Raw genomic sequence first — 20581 nt, 5'->3', positions numbered from 1 at the left:
GTGAGGGTGGGGAGGAGCTGGGATGGAATTCCCAGAGAAGCTGTGGCTGCTCCTGGATCCCTGGCAGTGTCCAAGTTTGGACAGGGCTTGGAGCAGCCTGGGACAGTGGAAGGTGTCCCTGCTCATGGCAGGGGTGGCACTGGATGAGCTTTAATGTCATTCCAACCCAAACCATTCTGGGATTCCAAGTCAGGTGTCTCTGTGGCAGGTCTGAGCTGTGCTCACTGCTGTGCTTTCCCTGTCTGAATGACTGCTGGCTCTCCTGGAGAGGAATTCTGCACTGGATCAGATGCTCTTTCCCCTCAGAACATCCATCCCATCACCCAGGAGTTGGTCCTTGCACATCCAATCCCTCCCTGAGGAGGTGAGATTTGCTTTTTGCCTTGTTTATTCTGAGGAAGCTTTGGGTCCAAATCCCTGTGCAGTGAACTCCCCAAACTGTGGCTGAGCTGCTCTGTCCCTGCCAGGAGCCTCCTCCTTGGGGAAGGCTTTGCAGAGTGTCTGGATGGTTTGAAAAATTTCAAGGATGGATTCAGCCACTGTCAAACAGGTGAAAATCCAAGGCTGTGCTTGTTTTCAAGCAGCTTTAGCTCTGCAGTTCTCAGAGCATGGTCTGAGTTCTCCCCACTCTGAGCAATTCCATGCAGAAATTTGTTCCATCCCAGCTCCTGCTCCTTTCACCCCTTCTCTCCTCTATGAAGTTTATAATTTGTCTCATAGTTTGATGTTATGGAAATTACTTGAACATCACCTTTTAGTCAGACGTTCCCCGAGGAGCCTGACTTACAATACAATTTAGTCAGAAACGAATTTGTCTTTGTAACAAACTGCAAATTACCAACCTCATGAAACACTTCTCATAAATGCCTCCTCTCACAGCCTTGCAGATTGGAGTCCTCGAGCAACAATCAGGCTTCAACCCTCCCTTATTTGTCTTGCTGTACGGGCTGCAGAGCAGAAATTACAAAGGCACTTGGGTTTTAAGTAGAAAATTGGTCATTTTGAACCTGTTGTGATCATAGAGCAACTGTGCATTTGTGGGAGAATAGGTTGGGTGTTTGTAAACACTGGCAGCAGTTGTGCTGTGCTGAGTGAAGTGTGACTCGTGCAGCAGCACAGACAGCATTGAGGTCATTGAGGAGAAATCCCTTCAGAGCTGGATTTATCATGGGGTGATGAATGGTGTTTCTCAGGGATGGTGTGAAGGGGTGGTTCCCAGACATTCACTCTTTATCCCAGCTGCAGCAGCTGTGTCCTCCATGGCACAGTCCTCACTGGATTCCCTTCTGCTCCATTCTGAAGCAGAGGAGTTTCCACACCTTGTAAATGTCGCTGCCCCTGGACTCCTCCCAGCACTGAGCATCCTTTACCCAGAGCACTGCCAAGGCCATGTCCTTGCTCTCTGCAGAGTCACCCAACACATGCCAAACCCCTGGCAGCTCTCCAGGAACACACTTAGGCATGTGAGCAGGCTGGGATTGCAGCACAAGCACTGGGGAACTCACAGGATCCAACAGGAGCTTTTTCTCCAGGACTAATTCTGTCCAGGACTAATTCACACTAAATGCAGTTTATCACAAGGAGCTTCCTTAATGGCTTTGCTCCCAGCCTGCAGGGGAAGTTTCATATCTTTTTAAATTATGTCCTTCCTTCTGTATGGATCAATTCCTTGAATTGCTTTATAGGTGCATATAGTTCTTCCTTAAATGCCTTTATTTCAAGTGCAGCCACTGATATTAATGTACTCATGCTAGTGTGGAGGGAGCCTTGTTTACAAGAATTGTGTTTCAGGATTGCCCAAGGAGTTTCATAGCATCACAGAAGGGTTTGGGTTGGAAAGGAGTCAAAGATCATCTCATTCACCTCCCCTAGACCAGCTTGTTCAGAGCTCCATCCAACCTGGCCCTGAGCTCTTGCTTTCCACTCTCATCTCACCTTAATTGTTATGCTAAAAGCTTGAAAATGAGCTCTCCCTACTAATTTACCATGATTTATTAAGATGACTGTGGTTGTGTATTGTGCCAATATTTTCTCACCTGCATGTGGTTCACCCATCAGAGTGAATTATTGCATCAGTTAGAGGGTGGCTGTGATTTCATCTGATAAATCAGCTTGAGAAAAGGAGAAGATGGAGTTTGGAAAATAAGCTTGGTGAATTTACACATAATTGAAGGTGGAATTAAAAGAAAAAAAACATTATTACCACTGTAATAAATGGTTACATTTATATCATAGATGAGCAATGTCATCCCCACATTTCCTGAGAAATGGGATATTTCAAGAGGTAAATTCTCTGTCTCCTCTGGATGGCAGGATGTGATCCAGGAGAGGTGGATGGCAAACCCTGTTGGATTTCTCTGATTGCAGTGAGTTACTGATCCCTGGCAGCCCAGTGTCCCAGGAATGCAGAGATCCAGCCCAGCCCTGCAAACAGGACATTTCCCTGCCCCACAGCACTCCCTGCCATCAGCTCCTTGAGAGCTCTTTGCACACTCCCAGTAAATATTGGTTTAGGGACTGCCTGTTCATTGATTTATGTGCACAGCAGACCATGATATTCCCACCTCAGCCCCTGGGAGATCCACAGGGCATTTTTACTGCATTGCTCCCTATCGAGCCTCAGTGGCTGCACAGCTCCTGCCTGATATTCCCAGCCCTTTGGAGACCCTTGGAAAATGTAGGTCTGCCATGCTGATGTTCCAGCTTCTCTCTGATAATTCTAATTTCTTCCTGTGTGTATGAGTCAGAGACTTTAGACACCACAGCTTTGCTGCCTCTCGCTCACCTGATTGTAAACCAAATAGGTTTTAATGCAGACACATGGAATGAGAAAGGCACAAAGTGTGGGGAAGGAAATGAGTGTGATTGATGAGCTGAGATACACAAGCACTGCCAGCCAAACCTCTCTGCAGCTCCCTGCTTCTTTTATAAAGGAATGCAAAAGCCAGAGAATATGATGGGCTGGAGCAGGAGCAGGATAGTGCTGGAATAAATGTGTGTTTATGCAATGAATAATAGTGCAGCAGGACTCTGGCTGTTGACACAAAACAAATAACAACTCTTTATAAAGCCAACCAAAACGTGTTTAGTTGCAAATGAGGAAAATAATAAGCAAGGCAGACCTTCTGCAGCGTGAGCTGTTTGTTCCTGAATCCCATTCTGAGGCAAAGCCTGCAGATAATTGGTGATTTCTTTGTTGTGTTCACAGGTGTTGGGGATTGAGGGCATTCAGCATCAGCTGTGCACCCAAAAGATTGCTGGTTTGTTCCCAGAGATCTGAAATCCCATTCTTCTCTCTGTCCTAATGAAGCTCCGAGGTGCTCCTTTATCTCCTCTAATAATGAACTGATGTTGCTGCAAATGGAGCAGGAAACTTGCAGAAGGTCAGAGGGAAAGCTGTGGTTGGATTTTGGGCAATTCAGCCTTGAAGGAGGTAAGGGAAAAGGCAAACTGATCTTTCTGCATTTCCCCGAAAAATAAGGCTTGAAAGTGTGTCACTGGAAAGGATTTCAGAGAGGTCAGAGGGGTGAAAAGAAACAAGCTCTTGCTTTAATGGGAAATTATCTCATAATCATAAATCACAGAATGGATTTGGTTCAAAGGCACTTTAAAGATCTTCTTTTTTTCACCCCTGCCATGGGCAGGGACACCTTCCACTATCCCAGGCTGCTCCAAACCCTGTCCAGCCTGGCCTTGGACACTGCCAGGGATCCAGGGGCAGCCACAGCTTCTCTGTAGCCTAACTGTGATGTTTTGTGGCATTCCCTGGAGAGCAATGTGGGTGCTTTTCTTCTCTGTTCTAGTGGAACTGGCACTCCAGCTGGACACCTCCAGCCCTGCCTGCCTGAACAGGGCTTAGTTCTGGGAAATGTTTGATGTTTCAGAGTGACACAAAATGTTCGTGTGCCTCAGTGAAACAGCCTCAGCAGGATCTGCTCCCTCTGCACAGAGTGTTTTCAGGTTAGAGAAACAAATGCTTCTTAAACAGGTCTCTTAAAACTTGGAGAAAAGTTAAGATTGCTTTAAACTCCAATTCTGAGGGGCTACTTTGTTGTTTCATTATTGGAAATCACAGGGCTGGAGCCAGGCTGGGAGAGCTGGGGGTGTTCAGCTGGAGAAGAGAAGCCCCAGGTAGAGCTCAGAGCCTTCCAGGGCCTAAAGGAGCTCCTGGAGAGCTGCAGAGGGTCTGGGGACAAGGGATGGAGGGACAGGACACAGGGAATGGCTGCAAAGGGACAGAGGGCAGGGATGGATGGGATATTGGGAATTAGGAATTGTTCCCTGGGAGGGTGGGGAGGAGCTGGGATGGAATTCCCAGAGAAGCTGTGGCTGCCCCTGGATCCCTGGAATGTCCAAGGCCAGGCTGGACAGGGCTTGGAGCAACCTGGGACAGTGGAAGGTGTCCCTGCCATGGCTGGGGTGGCACTGATGATCTCTGAAGTCCTTTCCAGCCCAAACCATTCCAGATCCCATGACTCACACAGGAACAAGGTCGGATCTTGCTGCATGGTGGTTTGGGGAGAGATGCTTAAATACCACAGCTGATCCTGGCTGGAATGAGCATCCTGGGTTTGACACGAAATGCTGGACTTCTAGTTCATTTTTCTGAAATAAAATATTGCTCCAAGCTAGCTGGTAATAAAGCAATACCCACGTGAAGGAGAACAGAGTCATCTCAGTAGAGCTGTAAATACAAGCCTGGTAGTTTATTTAGATGAATCAGCTTCTTCTATAGAGCAAATCTGTCTCCCATCTATAAATGGATGTGATTTAGATTACAGATTTATTTCCCTCAGAGGTTTAGAGTTCTTAGTATCTAGATTTAAACCTATTTTCTTGCCCTGTGGCCTGTATTTTTTATTACCAAAGCTATTTTTGCTTTTTAGTGCATGGAACCATGGCTGTGAAGATGACAAATAGATCTAGGGCAGGTACCTGTGAAACTCGTGTTTTCTGGGCTGCAAATGTCCATTTTTCACCCTCACTGGTCTATTGGTCTTTGATATTCCCTGTCCTGTGTTTTATTTTCCCCTCTGCTACTTCATCTCCTCCTAATTCAGTCTTAGATGCTGATTTTCCTGAACTGAGCAGTGTCTGATGTCCATCTATTGAGTTTGGCATGTTCAACACCACACACTGAAAAACAGGGAGTTGTGTTTTACCAAAGTTCATTTCTGGGAATGCCACCACCCTCAGAGGGCAGCCTCAGCTGGCTGATGTGCTGTTTCCACAGGCAGGTCCTGCAAAATCAGAGTTTTCCACTCCCTGCAAGATTTAACTTTCAGTCCAGCCGGACACTGATGGGTGGCAATTACCAATAAATGTGTTACTTTTTAGTAACCTCTTTGGAATTGCTTAAAAGAGGGGAAAAAAGGCTCATATAACCTCTCTTGCAGAAAACTGGTGTGGAGTTCAGAGCTCAAATCAATGCTGCCTTCACCAGCCTGAGTGTGAGCTGGGCTTGCAGAACTTCACAGGAGGAACCAGCTTGGTAACTTTGCTATGAAATGCTTGTTAGGGCAAGTGAATCTTGAATTTTGCTGCTTTGGTAATCAAATCTCACCAGAGCAATAATCAAACTTCAGTTTGTGGATGTTGCCTGGGGCTGTAACTATAACTGCCCAATGCTGACTAAATTTCCCCACCTTTCTGACTTTTCCTTTGGGGTCCAACCACATTTTTAGGTGGTGTACCTTTTATCATGGCATAACCACTAACAGAGCTTGTATTTCTCAACATCAGTTCTTATCCTTTATCTTTTAAATGATTTTCCCCCATTTCTCCATTGCTAGATAAAAACTTCCCTCTCACACTGCTTGTTCAAGTTACCTTGGGTGAGTTGATCACCAGCCTTTGGATGCTGCTTAGAGAGGAGAAGTGACTCTCAGGAGGCAGCCCTGGGCCATTAAAAATTGTTCTAACATATTAAAAACTTCAGGAAGTGGAGGCTTCATTAATTCCTTAAATAATTTCTTCTAGACTTAAGTTCTGAAAAAGAAAGAAAAGAAAAAAAATGCTTTAAAAAAGGTTTTTCTGGTGTCCAAACAGATTTTTCCTGCCTGCAGTTTGAGGTCCCCAAAGTTTGCCTGTCCTTCTGTGTTCCCAGCCAATGGGTGATTCCCTTCTAGCAGTGCAGAAGGAAATTTGGGATTGTTGTCACATTTTCCCTCAGTCCCCCCTGGGCTAAAATAACCACCCAGATGTACCTTGTTGTCTCGCTGATCCACAGATTTTCTGGCTCTCTTTCCAGCAATGTAAATATGTGTGTGAGTATATGTTTATATATTTAAATATATCCTTAACTTCTGGCTTTGGTGAAAGAAGAGCATTTACAATAACCCTGCTCTCTAATTGTGTCTCTGCTGGCAGGCAGTGCCTCCCAAATCCATGTCCCCTGATCCTCTCCATCACCCAGGTGGCACCTGAAGCCACCAAGGGAGCTCCTGACACCTCCTTGGGGGTAAATCCCCACCACCCTCCTGCCCTGCTCCTCTCTTGAGGGTTTGACCTTGGCAGGCAATGAGGAGAATGACTGTCTGAACCTGAGGAATCTGCAATTCCCTGTGCTGCTCTGCAGTGGCTGTGCAAGGAGCAGGATGTGCTTTGTCCCCAGTCAGGTGTCCTGCTCACTGCTCACCTCCTGTCCCCTCTGCTGGCAGCCTACTGATATCATTATGTTATTCCTGATTATTTTTTTTTTTCTGGATGGCAATAATGCTGTCATGTTCTCCAGTCCTCCCTTTGCTGGCAGACAGGAGAACAATTGCCTTTTTCAATTTCCTGCTGCTGGGCTTTTTTCCATCATGCCTCGATGAGAACTGTTGGGGTTTTGAGGTTCACTGCTCAGACTCTGCAAACATCAGTCTTCTCCAATTATGATCCAAACTATGTCAGGGACAGCTCTTACCCTTCTGTCCTTGGTGTTAAATACCTGCTTGACATCTTTAATAAGACTAATTAAATAATGTATTGAACATTCCTGCCTTGGCGTTGCTGAAATCTTTCTCTAAAGAACCAACATTTTCCCCTGGTTTTCCTCTTATCTTTGACTCTTGCAAGTTGCTGTAGTTTGCCTTAAAATATATATTTTAATTATTTTATAATTTAAAAAAATTATTTCATATTTGTGCAATTGTAATTTTCAATGCTCACGATTCTGTTGGTTGCTAATAAAAAATTCTCTCTATGCAGATATATGTATTAAACCCTCTGAAATTAGTGATACTATCATGATAGTTCCAATGATTATTGTTTTTAAATAACTTTTTCCCCCCATAATTTTCCAGCACATTTTTGAGAAAGTGTATGAGTTCTTAGTATATCAAATAATATCTTCTCTTTTTTCCTCTTCCTTTCCTTTCTGAGCACCCTCTCAGTGTCCTACAATAATCAGCAGAAAGCTCTGAATGCACAGGAAAATACCAACATTCATGTAAAAAGGAAATTTAATTATAATCAGAGCTTAGTTTTGGCTCTGCTTGAGATTGTTTTTAAGGGCAGAAGCAGACTTTGTAATTGGGGAAGTATGAAGTGCATTGCTTCTCAAATGGGCTTCAGTAATTAAATAAGAATTTCTAAAGGGCAGCATCATGCTGCCTCAATTGAATGAATTTTTACAAGGATACAAGAGCAGATTTCTGATGGGTTTGACCAGCTTTTGCTGGAATAGATCAGCATTATATTTATGGTTTTAAATGATAAAAGCAAATGTTGGTTTGTGCTATGAGGTTTCTGCAGTTTTGTTTTATCTACTGCCTGCAAACCCTGGGTAAATTTCTCAGGTTTGACTTGAGTTGTGAAGAAATACAACTTTTAAATTTGATTTTGAAAGTCCCAGGAAACAGTGAGAAGCTTCTGTGGCAAGAATTTGGAAGGTAATCCCAGAAGGTTTGGGTTGGAAGAGATGTTAAAGTTTCCTGTCCCCTGGGCAGAGACCTTCCATGGACCAGGTGGCTCCAAGCCCATCCAGCCTGGACTCCTTGGACCTTTACAGGGATGCTCCTGAGGATCAAGAGCCTGGTTTAAGTTTAGTTTAGATGTATAAAACCAGGATCATAGCTGGGATGGTGCAACCAGAAATGACCATTGCTTGCAGCAAACAACAGGAGGAGTTTGCTGTCCTTGAGCAAGTTCACATCCACAGGCCAAAACAGCAAAACAATGACAGTGGATTTTAAATGAAACTTCTCCTTTTCATTTTGACCTTGCTGATGAATTCTCAGTTCAGCTGCTGTCTCCTCATTTTCTCCTTCCATTTTCCAGGGGCTGTATCTGTGCTGCTGCCCTGTTTCCCCCCTGCTGCTGTTCCAAAGGAGTGACCCAGCTGTCCCCTTGGAAGCTCCAACACTGTGGCATCAGAAATCTTTTAAACGAATTGCAAAGGTGGGGCGAAAAAAAAATTAAAAATCACTGCCAAGTGCTCTGCGATTTGCATTTCAGGTTTTATGTAACCTTTCCCTCGTTCAGAGCACAAATGCATGAGATGTTAATGAAGATGTATAGAGCAAGAGTTTTTATTTCAGCAGCTCCTGCTGTCCCCAGGCAATCAGCTCAAACACAGAGCTCCTGCTAGCTCTGCTGGCACAGGGCAGGAAATCCCAGGGCTGAGTTGTCATGGGGATGCTGAGGGTCAGAGCCAGCAGACCAGAGATGTGGCAATGCCCATCCTTCTCCTTCAGCCTCTCAGGGGGTTTCCTGTCTCAGTTTTATCCATGCTGACACAAAATGACCAAACCACAGGGTGTTGTTTTCCCTTGCCCTGCTGGGGAAAATGGTGAAGCTGTTGGGAAAAACGGAGTTTGATTTTATCACTCACCTAAACCCCAAGTCACTCACCTAAAGCAGGACCTGGAATCCTTGCTTCAAGGACTGGGCAACATATGGCAGAAATCCTGCTGATTTTAACTCAGTTATTTCCAGCCAAATGAGCGAGGCTGTGACAGAAGCCTTGCAAGGATCTGACCTCCGTGGGTTTTGCTGCCCTTTAGGGCAGGTTTTTGGCAATCCCTACAACACCCTGCATGGTTTAGACTCTTGGAAACCCCAGCAGGAGATTTAGGTGGAGAATCCTCAGCTGGAGAGGCCTGGCATGGACATTTATCCCAATGCAAGAGGAAGGTTTTGGAGTGGGATCTGTGCTGGTGCTGCTCATCCCCTGCTGTTCCTGCCCTGGCTGTGTCTGGCCAGGTGTTGGTTTGCTAAAAGGTAATAAAAATTCAGTTTATAATGCATTTTTTGCCTTGTGGAGGTTTCTCACGGGCAGAAAGTTCATTTTTAATGCAAACTCTTTTAAAAAAAACGTTCTGTTCTCGTTGCTTTGTTGCACAAAGATCCAGCCTGTGCCCTTCTGCCTTCCCCCATTATCCAGGATGCTGGAGCTGAGCTTAATGTGAATTAAGCTCTTGGCTTTGTCTAATTAGAAGTGCTCTCAGAGGAAGGTTATTTCAGAGAAGCCCTAATAAATGGTAATAATAATATGCATTTCCTGGAAAAGAGGCTTCTCTCAGTGCTCCATTAGGACTTGTCTCGATACAAAAGGTCTGCTTTAGAACATTAGGTCTCATCAGGTCTTCTGAGTATTGTACCTGCCTTCCATTCCCACTTTTAAAAGTGGCATTACGAAACCATAGCCCTGCTTTAAATAATAATGAAAAAGCAGGTGCAATGGTGATGCTCTGCACAGAATATTCTAGAAGCTTACAGAGTTTTACATTTTTGTCCAGGAGCTGAGGTTGAGTGAATCCAGCAGGGATGGTACAGCAAGGGAATTCCTTATCTCAGTTTCTCTGTCCTGTAAATAAAACCTGAAGATGGAGCCTCCCTGAACCTCCCAGACATAAAACAAACACATGGAACACCTTTGAAATCAATTCAGCCCATGAAATATGCATCTGCTGGAGTTCCAGCAGGTGAAATGCATTCCAGCTTATAATGGCAAATACTTCCTGTCTCAAACTCCTGTCAATATAAATTATCACTGCATGAATTATGTTGCATTTCAATGAGATGTGCTACCAATGTTTCCCCAAACTGCATCTTTTCAAAAGCTGCCTTAATCTGCAAAATCCAGACTGTAAATTAACAAAAAACAGCCTAGGAACAACAAATATTGGAGCAGGGCAAGGTACAGGCTTTGTTTTTATTGGCTTTTAGCATGATGTTGGACTAGTGCAGGGAAAACTGTTGTACATGTGAAAAATCATATATACATAGTGAGAGGTGTGTGATGTAGCCATAGCAGCTACTGATTTCTGCCACCTGATTTTCTCTGCTTATATCGTTTTTTGCTTTATTTTTTCACTGCTTTATTGACTGAGTATAACAGAGCATTTTTCTGCTCTGCCTATTTTAATTTCTTTTTTTCTTTTTTCTTTTGTTGGATTCTCAATTAGCAGTTTGATTTCACTGTCACCATAAAGTTGGTGCTGGAGAGAGCAGATCCACTGACACCTCCCAGATCCTGCCACCAAAGAAGATGAGAACTGTGACATGCTGCTGCTGCAGGTACCACACGTTGTAAGAAAAAGCAGGCAAAGACAGATTGAAATGTATTGTTTGCTTTATTTGCTTAGTTTTTGGGGTTTTTTTAAGATATAAAAATTTATCAAAGCCTAATTTCCTCTAAGCTCCCTTGGCTGGTTGTGCAGGAGGGTTCTGGTCTGGCTGCACATCACTGAAAATCTCTTTAAAAGCTGCAGCACATTGAAGAAATGCCTTTCCAGATCCCTTCCAAATTAAGGCACCAGTTGTCCTCAATAAATCCTGTTTCCAGCCATGGATCTGTCCACATTCAGGTGGGATTGACTCAACACTGACTTCCCAAGGCTTTGTTCTCTCTGCTTTGCAGCAGAGAAGAAAGGGCACTTGAAAATTGCTCAGGATCACCAAAGCACTGAAATTATAAAGTGCACTTCGCTGCTAGGTTTTTATGCCATCATTATGAAAAATATTGAGGCATAATTTCCTAACATTATATTTGTGAACTCAGGATTTCAGAGAATACAGATGTTACTCTGGCTAAGGGGATGACTTGCACTGCAGTTGTTCACTGTAAGATGAGGAATAAAAAGGAATAAATTGCTTTTTGTCTTTATCTCTTTTCAGACATTCAAAACAAATATCTTTGCCTTTTAGGATTGGAATCTAGCAAGGAAAATACCCAGGCTGAACATCAGGTATTGGAGAGAAATGCCTTTAGTGCCAAAGGTGTGTGCTACTCCTCTCTGTGGTCTGTATTGTGTATTTAGAGTATTTCCTGGTTTTATGGAATAACTCCCAGCTGCTCCCAGGGATGAGGATAAACTGCTGCTGTTCACATGTGCCTGCACAGGAATTATGGCTCCTGAGTAGCCAAAACTCCCTCTGAACCTCTGGATCTGTGATGTTCGCAATAAACCAAGAATAATATTCATTATTACAGTATTTTCTACAGAGAGCTGGGTTTGAACTTCACCTCATTCAAACTGTATCATCTGAATGCTTGTCTTGATTTCCTTATTTCTTTATTTTTTTGGCTCTTAAAGTGAAGCTTTATTTGTCATTTTGAGTAGAAAGACAGTGATAATCTACAGACCCTGAAACACTGTTGCACTCTGCAAAATATCATTGTAGACAGACTAAATTCTGTTGGTATTCTGCACACAAAACAGGACTAAAGGCCCTATTTTGGTGAAGATCAGTGTCTTTTTCTTCCTACCAGCCTGTTGAGCACTATCACTTTTCAGCTGGGATCACTTGACTGACTCACCCTTTTTTTTTCCTCCCTAAAAGCAAATGGCGAAATTAAAGATAAGAGTTTTGTTACTGATTTTTTCTGCTTCCTGTTTCGATCAGGCAAGGTCTCATTAAATTCCCATTGGTGAAAAGGCAGCCATCTGTTCTCCCTGATTGCAACTGTGCCACGTCCACCTGTATCCTGTATAATCCTGCTATTGTGACTCCTCGGGGAGATATAAATTTTGCTGTCTGGTTCAGTTTGTCTCTTTCCAATCAATAGATAAACAGGAGTGGAAAGAATTTTATCACTGAAATGCTTCGCTGGAGATTCCTTGGCTTTCACAGGATTCTGTGTGAGTGCTGACAGCCTCCTGGGCATGGATCTTTGTAAAGCATCCACACCTCTTCAGGTGGGAAGATCTCTGCCCAGGTGATGTGGGTCTGAGTCTCTCTGAGGTAATGGGTGGTGTGAGATATTTCCATGATTTTTGTATCTGTTTGAGTCCCTGTAGCCATGATAAGAGCATGCTGGGGTTCCTGTTTAGCTTTGATTTGTCAGCAGACAGCACTCTGGTGGCAGCTCTGGCCAAAGCTCAGCTCGACCTATTGAAATAATTATTGTGTTTGAGACAGCAGAGATCCAACACTGCCGTGCAGTAGGAAGGTGTGACTGGATTAATTGGTTTGTCACTGGTTTATTTGTGCATCTTTGATGAGGGAAATTACAGCCTTCCAGCTGAGCAATGGGCAGCAATTGTCTGCTCAGGCTGGGCAAGGGGAAGGGATTTTGGGGTTGGTGTTGTGCCCTGGGGGCTGCATTTGCTGCCACAGACTGCAGGGACAGCCAGCAGGGTGTGCATTGCCCCAGGGATCACTGGGAATCACAGAATTCCAGACTGGTTTGGGTTGGGAGGGAATTTAAAGCTCATCCCATTCCAACCTCTGCATGGGCAGGGACATCTTGCACTGTCCCAGGCTGCTTCAAGCCCCAATGTTCATCTGGAGCTTGGACACTTCCAGGGATCCAGGAACAGCCACAGCTTCTCTGGGAATTCCATCCCAGGGCCTCCCAACCCTCACAGGGATCAATTTCTTCTTTATATTTAGCCTGAATCTGCTCTCCCTTAGCTTCAAACCATTGCCCCCTGTGCTGTTGTCACAAGTCCTGATAAAAATTCCCTCTCCAGCTCCCCTGGAGCCCCTTTGGGCACTGGCAGGGCTCTGAGCTCTCCCTGGAGCTTCTCCAGGTGAACATTCCCAGGTTTTCATCCATCAGCATCCCAAAACTTCCTCCTTAGGGCAACTCCCAATCCCTCCACTCCCAATCCCTCCACTCCCCATCCTGACACTGGATAATTTTGAATATCAAGGACAAATGTACATTTATATTGAATCTGTGCACTGTGGACACATTTTTTTTCCCAATAGAAGCATCTTTTCCCCAGAGGTGTGTGGGATGTGGGTGATTTACAGCAGAGGGAATGAAAGGGACACTTGGTGCCTATCATTGTGCAGCCATAAATTTTTTTGTGTAGAATATTTTCAGCACATTTTAATAATCTTATCTTTATAAAAATCACATTTCTCTCCCCTCCATTTTTTTTTTCCGTGACCAGCATTAGATCCATGCAGGACTGCAAGTTCTGTTTGCCTTAAAAAGGTGAATTTTCACAAACCACATGCATATGATAAGAATTTATTTATTTTTTCTGTAGTTTTGGCTCAAGATTGGCTGATTCATTTAAACTCCACGTTGTTCAGTCCTAGGAGCTGTGGTGGAAAAGCAGTTTGGAAGAGCAGCCTGGAAAATGCCAACCTTAAGCTGTGCCTGAATCCCCCAAAGCCTCTGCAACCCAAACCAGGTGAGAAAGCAACCCTTGGCAGAGATTTTGCTGAGAACTGGAGGTGCCAAGCTGTGTTTTGCTGTGCATATCATATCCTGGGCACCACTAAATTACTGATAATTGAGTGCAGAGCGTGGGGGGATTATTTACGACTTTGTCCTGCCAGAGTGACAAAAAGCAGCCTTGAGGTGCTGCTTGCTCTGCTCAGCTCCACACTTTCAATATTTCCTCAAGGCTATTGCTCCTGTCTGCTGTCACAGACCTACATCAGCATTTCCATGCCATTACCTCCAGCGAGGAGCATTCCCCTAATTCCTGCCTTGTTTAGTTCTGGAATATAAATAAAACTAACGGCTCAGGAAAGCGAGACTTGCAGAGCCCTGCCCTGGAGGCTACTCAAAACCTGCAAATTTCATTGGTTTGACAGTCTTTCCAGACGAACATCTAATCTATAATAACCATAATGCCAGTTGGAAATCCATAATTACGGCCCACTCTAAGCTGTGGCACAGCAGATGAGGAATAATGTCGAGCACTCCGCTGGAGGAAGTGCACCCAGACTGTTTGCAGAGCCATTTTCTCGGTGTGATTCTCATTCTGCCTCTCTCTCCCCAACTCCCCAGCCAGTATGATGAGAAAATAAATACAGATATTTATGCCCATTTCTGGGAATGCAGTTGTCTCAGCACATACAGCACCCAGGAGAGCTGTAAGAAATAAATTAGTGATCTACAGTGTGGATATGCCAGGCAGGATGCATGTCTGTTTGACTGCTGCTAAGGAGCTAAATATTTCAGATGAGGAAGGTTTATGGTGCTGTGAATGTCACTGATATGTCAAAGGAACAATAAGCTTATGGAGCTTTTAGGGGTTTATTCTTCACCCTGCTGCTGAGGAAGTGCCAGTGCTGCAGGTCCTGCAGGCCCACAGAGCCTCTCCACAAGTCATGAACACAACTTTTGGATGATAGAAATCCAGAGAATCCTAGAATATCAAAACCAGTGTGGGCAGCAGGTGAGGGGGAATTCTGCCCCACTCAGGTGAGACTCCACCTGCAGAGCTGCTCCAGCTCTGGGATCCCAGCTTGGGAAGGAGCTGGAGCTGCTGGAGAGAGTGCAGAGGAGGCAGCAGGATGAGCAGAGGGATGAGCAGCTCTGCTGGGAGGGAAGGCTGGCAGAGCTGGGATTGTTCAGCCTGGAGAGGAGAAGCTTTGGGGTGACCTCAGTGTGGCCTTGCAGGGCCTGAAGGGAAGATGGAAAAGGACAATTTACAAGGACCTGGAGTGACAGGACAAAAGGAATGGCTTCAAACTGACAGTATGTTTAGATTGGACATTGGGAAGGAATTGTTCCCTGGGAGGGTGGGGAGGAGCTGGGATGGAATTCCCAGAGAAGCTGTGGCTGCCCCTGGATCCCTGGAATGTCCAAGGCCAGGCTGGACAGGGTTTGGAGCAACCTGGGACAGTGGAAGGTGTCCCTGCCATGGCAGGGGTGGCACTGGATGGAATTTAAGTTCCCTTCCAACCCAAACCATTCAGTGATTCAGAATATCCTGAGCTGGAATGGACCTGCAGGCACCATCAAATCCAACTCCTGGCCATGCAACCCCAAGCATTCCACTCTGCCTGGGAGTGATTTCCAAACCCTCCTGGAATTCTCCCCTCTGGGGCTCCACCAGGAGTTCCCAGTTTGAGGAGCTGCTCTGGACTGGGACCACACTTCCCTGCTGGTGTGGAGACAACTGGATCTCATGGCTGGGAGGTGCCCATGAGGCAGAGCCCGGAGGAGCCCTGGATGTCCCCTGGCCACCATCTGCCACCTTGTTAGTGCACTTTGCTCACTGCTCACTGACTGGCGCTGCTGAAACTCCCTGATTAATCTCCGGCCTGCCATTGTCTCCATCAGTGTGAAGGATGAGGCTGAGCTCGTGAGAATGAAATGCTGTGAATGTGCAGATTCTCTTCAAAAGAGATGGGGATGCAGCACAAAAGTGGGGAAATGAGCTGTGGCTTTTTGTGCTGCCTATTTACAAACACAAGCTCCTTGATAAAAGCTGGGAATATCTCTGGGAGATAAGCAGGGACTAAAGCAGTGCTTAGAGGACTTGTGGAAAGGCACACAATGCCTGAAGATGATTTTAATGAGTAACACCAATTTCAGGGAGCTGGTAAGAGGGTTTTTTTTTTCTAGATGGTAGAAGGAATATTTCACTGACAGGTGTTTTAAAGTATTTGTTGCACAATGAGTTGGCTCAATTTGTCTATAATGAATAAAATGAAATCCAGGGATCATTTAGGTTGTTATTAATGGACCTGATTTATTAATTATGCAGCAAACTTTAATTGTTTCTACCTAAAAAAAAACCCCAGTTCAATTAGAGACCTTGGAGTTTTTAATAGTATGTTGGAATAGTTTTTCAAACAACAAAGCATTAAGTCTCGTTAAGGATCCATTTCTCTTTTTATGGGAAATGATTTGACCATAACTGATCCTGACAGGGAATTTAAATAGTCTAAACCCAGCCTGGCAACAAACACAGAATCCTAATGTGTGCAGCCTCCAGCCCATGGAATTGTCCCAAAGTCACTGAGGTTGCACAGGATACATGTGACAGCAGTTTGGGTTTGGGTGAGATCTTCAGCAGATTTCTGTCTGGAGAAAGTGAAATACATCCTCTGTTGTTTTTTCCTGGCCATTCTTTGAGCCTGCATCAGATGTCTGTAAAGCAATTTGGAAACATGCAGATTTATTTACTGTGTTCAAAGAAATCTGTCTATGGAGTTGTTGATTTCTAGTTTTCCCCTCTCTCCATCCATATTCAGTTCCACCAGGTACTTTCAGCCCTATAAAGAAAACTGTTTGCACAGTGAGATTTTACTGTATTCATGAATAGAAAATAAAGGTACAGTTCTGAAAGAAGATTTTTTTTTTTTCTGCTGTTACTCTTTCATTTTGCACTGTGCAGGGAAATGAATCCTTCCAGTAACCAGCTGCAGGATGTATTTCTTGTGCAGGGAATTGATTTTCAGGTTTGTCCCAGGCAATGTTTAAGAAGTGACTCAACAATGAGGTTGTGCACAGCAGAGGCTGATTCAGTGCAGAATTGCTCAGCTCAGGTCATGTCTGAGGAGGAATGTGGAGCAAACTGTGCTCCACATGGAAGCTTTGGAGTCCCAGGAGGAGCTGAGGGCAGTGTGGGATGCTCAGGAGTTGTGTCCATGATGGGCACTGCTCAGGAGTCAGGATCTCCTGATGGAAAGGATGGAAAATACAGGTAGAGTGCAAGGAAATCACTTTCTTTTTCTTCCCTAACGGGACAAGGGCAAAGCAATCAGATTTTACTTGTGGCTTCCAGTTTTGGTATTATTTTCTTTGACTTGGTTTCAGCAAAGGGAAAAATGGAGCAAAGCTTCAAACTTCAGGCGTTGAGAGAAGTCCAGGGATTCCTCTGACTCCAACAAGACCACAGCCAGGGCTCCACAAAATCTCCCTGGAGTTTTTCTCTCCCACCCAAAATTATTCCCATTCCCACCCGAATCAGATGAGGAGAGGAGACTTTTCCTTCTCAATCCTCCAGGTTTGGTTTAATCAAACTGATGGGCCTGGGAAGCTTCCAAACTGCTCCTGGGTATTTTCTACTCACAAAATGTTCTTTTTTCAGTGCTGAATCCCAGTTAGAAGCTCCCAGCCCATTCTGTGCAAGGCTGGGATATCTTAGGAACAACTTTTCTCTCTTTAGCAGTACTTGGGTTGAAAGATGAAATATAAATAAAAAGCAGCTGTGGTCTGGGAGTTATCCTGACTTCTAAAAACAACACTTTTAAGAACCTCTCTGGTAGAAATAAACAGTGTGGCTCTACAGATGTCTCAGGGGAGAGATGTGCTTTATTCCTCTCTTTTTTTCTTCCAGGAAAAGGATGACAACTGATGTATTTATCTGGAGGAGAGTCTGCTGATTTTATTTGAAGACTACAAGAAATTATTCAAGCTTCAAGCAAACATTTGCTCCGTGTTTTTTGGTAGAAAATCAGCAAACTGAAAATCCTGCTTGTCTTTCACAGGAAGGATGTTGCAGAAAACAAGTACAAGAACAAAGGCTGATGAGGATGAAGACAAGAAAAGCAACTTATTTTTTTTTTTCTTCTGAAGACCAATCTCCTCATTTTGGAGAAAAACATATTTTATTTGTAAGTAACTTATATGAAGGGGGTTATGCAGGGGTATGCTTTGACATACCAAAATTAGATAAAAAGCCAAAAAAAAAAAAATAGGATGTGTCAGACCAAATTATTTTGAGGATGATGGAAGACAAGATTTTTATGCTAAAACACTTAAATTGCTTCCAATTTGAACCATTTGTTGTTAACCTGACAGAAATTATATTCTAAGTAAATTCTTGCCTTTCTCAGGTTTGCTTTTCCCATTCCCCAGTCAGGAACTGAACCACCATGTGATGAGCAAAGAGGAAATGGAATTTCCCAGCTCTGTCAGCTGAATCATCAAAAAGAATAAAATTTGAAGGTGATTTTGTTATACGTGGGGTTAATTCTTTCTGATATAAAGTATTTGTTAAAGACTGAGCAGCAGTAAAAAGAACACGGAGTGAAAAGCGTTTTTCATATTCTTTTAATCTAGAATCCAATTTCAGAGCATTCTCCCTTGATTTCACTCTGGGAAGCTGTCAGCAATCACACCTGAATTGGGTTTTATTATTTGATATGAAAGCAGAAAAAGGCTAAATAGGTGCATTTTGCAAGGAATTTTCATTTTTTGCCTCTTCCCAGCCCTGCCAGCCAGGAGGAGATGGGTGAACCCCTTTTCCCACCTCCCTGCCCAACAGAGAGCTTCTTCTTCAAGTTTTAAAAGTGCCTAAAAGAAAAAGAGATGAACTTGTTCCACTTCTGGTCCATTTTTACAAGCACATGGAGGAGAAACCAGCTTTTGGGTGTTCTTGTAAATATTTTACTAGCAAGTGGCCTTGTGAGGGATGCTGTCTTTTGTTGGAGCCACAGTCCTCAGAAATAGTGCTTTTAGTAAAAATTGCTTTGGGATCCCATTGACATGTCCTACTTTCCAGCTCTGCAGCAACATGAGGTATTTCTTTAGAGTCTGTGCTGTTTTTGGAGGCATTTACGGTAATGCAGGAACCTCTAGACCAGTTACTAATTTTTCCGTAATTAAAGTTTCATTAAAAAAGATGATTAGAAGCCTTATTATGTAAGTTGGATTTCTGGCTGACTTGCTAAACACCCTGTATTTGTATGAGTAAGTCGTGTCACATATGATTTGCAAATATCTCCTCACCTGATCTGAAACTCTCCAAAAAAGTGAAGAAACTTGCTCTTGGAAAGGCTTGGAAACTTGGAAACTTTCTCTTAAAAGGCTCTTGATCTGACCTGAAATTGCTCCAATGGATTTGTTGCTTGTTTCTGCTGGAAAAAAGCTGCAGAAATTTGCAAACACAGCTCTATGTCCCATCCTTCATCCTCCTGGGGAAGCAGAGACTGTCTCTGGTGAGGAAAGAAGATTTTTGCCAAGAGAAATTGTGGATTTTCCATCCCTGGAAGTGTCCAAAGCCAGGCTGGTTGGGATCTGGAGCAGCCTGGGATAGTGGAAGGTGTCCATTCTCAGGACAGACGTGTTTGCACAAAACAAAGCAGTAATTAACACTATTAATTATCTTCAAGAGGCTGGCCCTGTTCCCTAGCAATGACTGCACTACCTGTGTTCATCTCAGTTGGGAAGAATCCACCAGAGCAGGCAGTTTTGGCTTTTCAGCTGAAGTGGAAGCTGCTTTAGGAAAGAAATTGAACATTTTATTTCCCCTAAAAGGTAGTAAGAAGGAAAAAAAACCCAAAACAAAACATGTCTTGACTCTATTTAGATGTTCTGAACAATTTTTGGCTGTAACTACATCATCTGCCTGGTAGAGCAATAGTATAAAGATTGGATGAGAAAAGTTACAGAAGCACAGTTCCATTTGGTTTTCCAGTCAACCTGGATTTGAAAGGTGTCTTTAGGTCGCTGAGCACTGCAGCCCTCGAGGAGACTGATGGCATGAATGAGTCTGACTTTGTTCCTCTCCCTGAGAAATACTTTTTGGAAAAGACAGCAGAGCAGTGCTGGGAAAATCTGTGTCCTCCCAGGCTGCTGGAAAATAAAGAGACCTTCATTATATTCTCATTACTCCAGCTCTCAGCACGGAAAGACAAAAAAATATAAAGGTCACTAGCTTTTACCATCTGTGCTAAAATGAGATGAAGGTAATGGAGAACTCCAAGATTTATTGCTTAGCAGCTGATTTGAGGCTTCAAGTGAGTGGTAAGAGTTTTAATCCTATCTGAGCAATTCCTTACTTTGTAAAGGCATGTTCCAGAACCCCCTGAATGTGATGGAAACATCAGAACTTCCTTCATCTGGGAAATTCTGGGATCAGGCTTTGCAGGTCATGAGTCTGGAATCTCAATCTGACTTCTGAATGCGTTTGACCACAGAAAAAAGGATTTTAATTTGGGAAATACCTGCCAGTATGAGAGGAAAATGATGTTTGGGGATTGCACCAGGTGATTCCTGCCCAGGTATGGTGTTTAATAAGATGAGAGACTTCCCCCAGTCCGTTTGGAAACCACTTGACAGGGTCTGTACAGCTGCTTAATTGGATGCATTAAAGCAGTTGAGTGGTGCATTCATTAGTGTCTTTGCATCCTCCAGGAGGCTTTGGAATTTGCCTGGCAGCTCCTATCCCTTGGAAAAGCTCCTCTCCAGAGCTGACAGCTCCCAGCCTGGCCGTGGTGGGGAGGATGAAGGATGTGTGGCACATCCAGCCCTGCATGCTGCAGGATTGAGCTGATCAGGGGTTGGAGATCCCAGGATCAGCAATTTGGAGGTGAGAACTTGGAGCTTTCCTGTGAGATACCTTCCCTTGGGCTGAGATGGATTTCCAAGGTCGATAGCTCAGCTCCTGGAAAGAAATGAGGTGAGAGAACCTGATTGTGTTGGACACTTGGCAGCTGAGTCAGCAAG

The 20581-nt window shown here is 44.1% G+C and overlaps 2 long non-coding RNA genes across 3 annotated transcripts; both read left to right on the top strand.

The window, feature by feature from the left end:
• The first annotated feature begins 10385 nt into the window (after positions 1-10385).
• On the top strand, positions 10386-12161 carry LOC146433070 (uncharacterized). The gene is made up of 3 exons (XR_014853915.1): positions 10386-10503; positions 11134-11205; positions 12061-12161. It is a non-coding gene; the product is annotated as an uncharacterized LOC146433070 (long non-coding RNA).
• A 1195-nt stretch (positions 12162-13356) lies between these two features.
• Positions 13357-19092, top strand: LOC146433069 (uncharacterized). Of its 2 annotated transcripts, none has more exons than XR_014853914.1 (3): positions 13357-13577; positions 17620-17745; positions 17968-19092. It is a non-coding gene; the product is annotated as an uncharacterized LOC146433069 (long non-coding RNA). The 2 variants fall into 2 exon arrangements; XR_014853913.1 differs by having other exon boundaries at positions 17469-17745.
• The last annotated feature ends 1489 nt before the right edge of the window (positions 19093-20581 follow it).

The sequence above is a fragment of the Lichenostomus cassidix genome, chromosome 9 (assembly GCF_008360975.1).
Source record: "Lichenostomus cassidix isolate B80296 chromosome 9, HeHo_3.0, whole genome shotgun sequence".
Classification (NCBI taxonomy): Eukaryota; Metazoa; Chordata; class Aves; order Passeriformes; family Meliphagidae; genus Lichenostomus; species Lichenostomus cassidix.
Note: the sequence above shows the minus strand (reverse complement) of the source record. Positions and strands in the feature narration are given on the sequence as shown.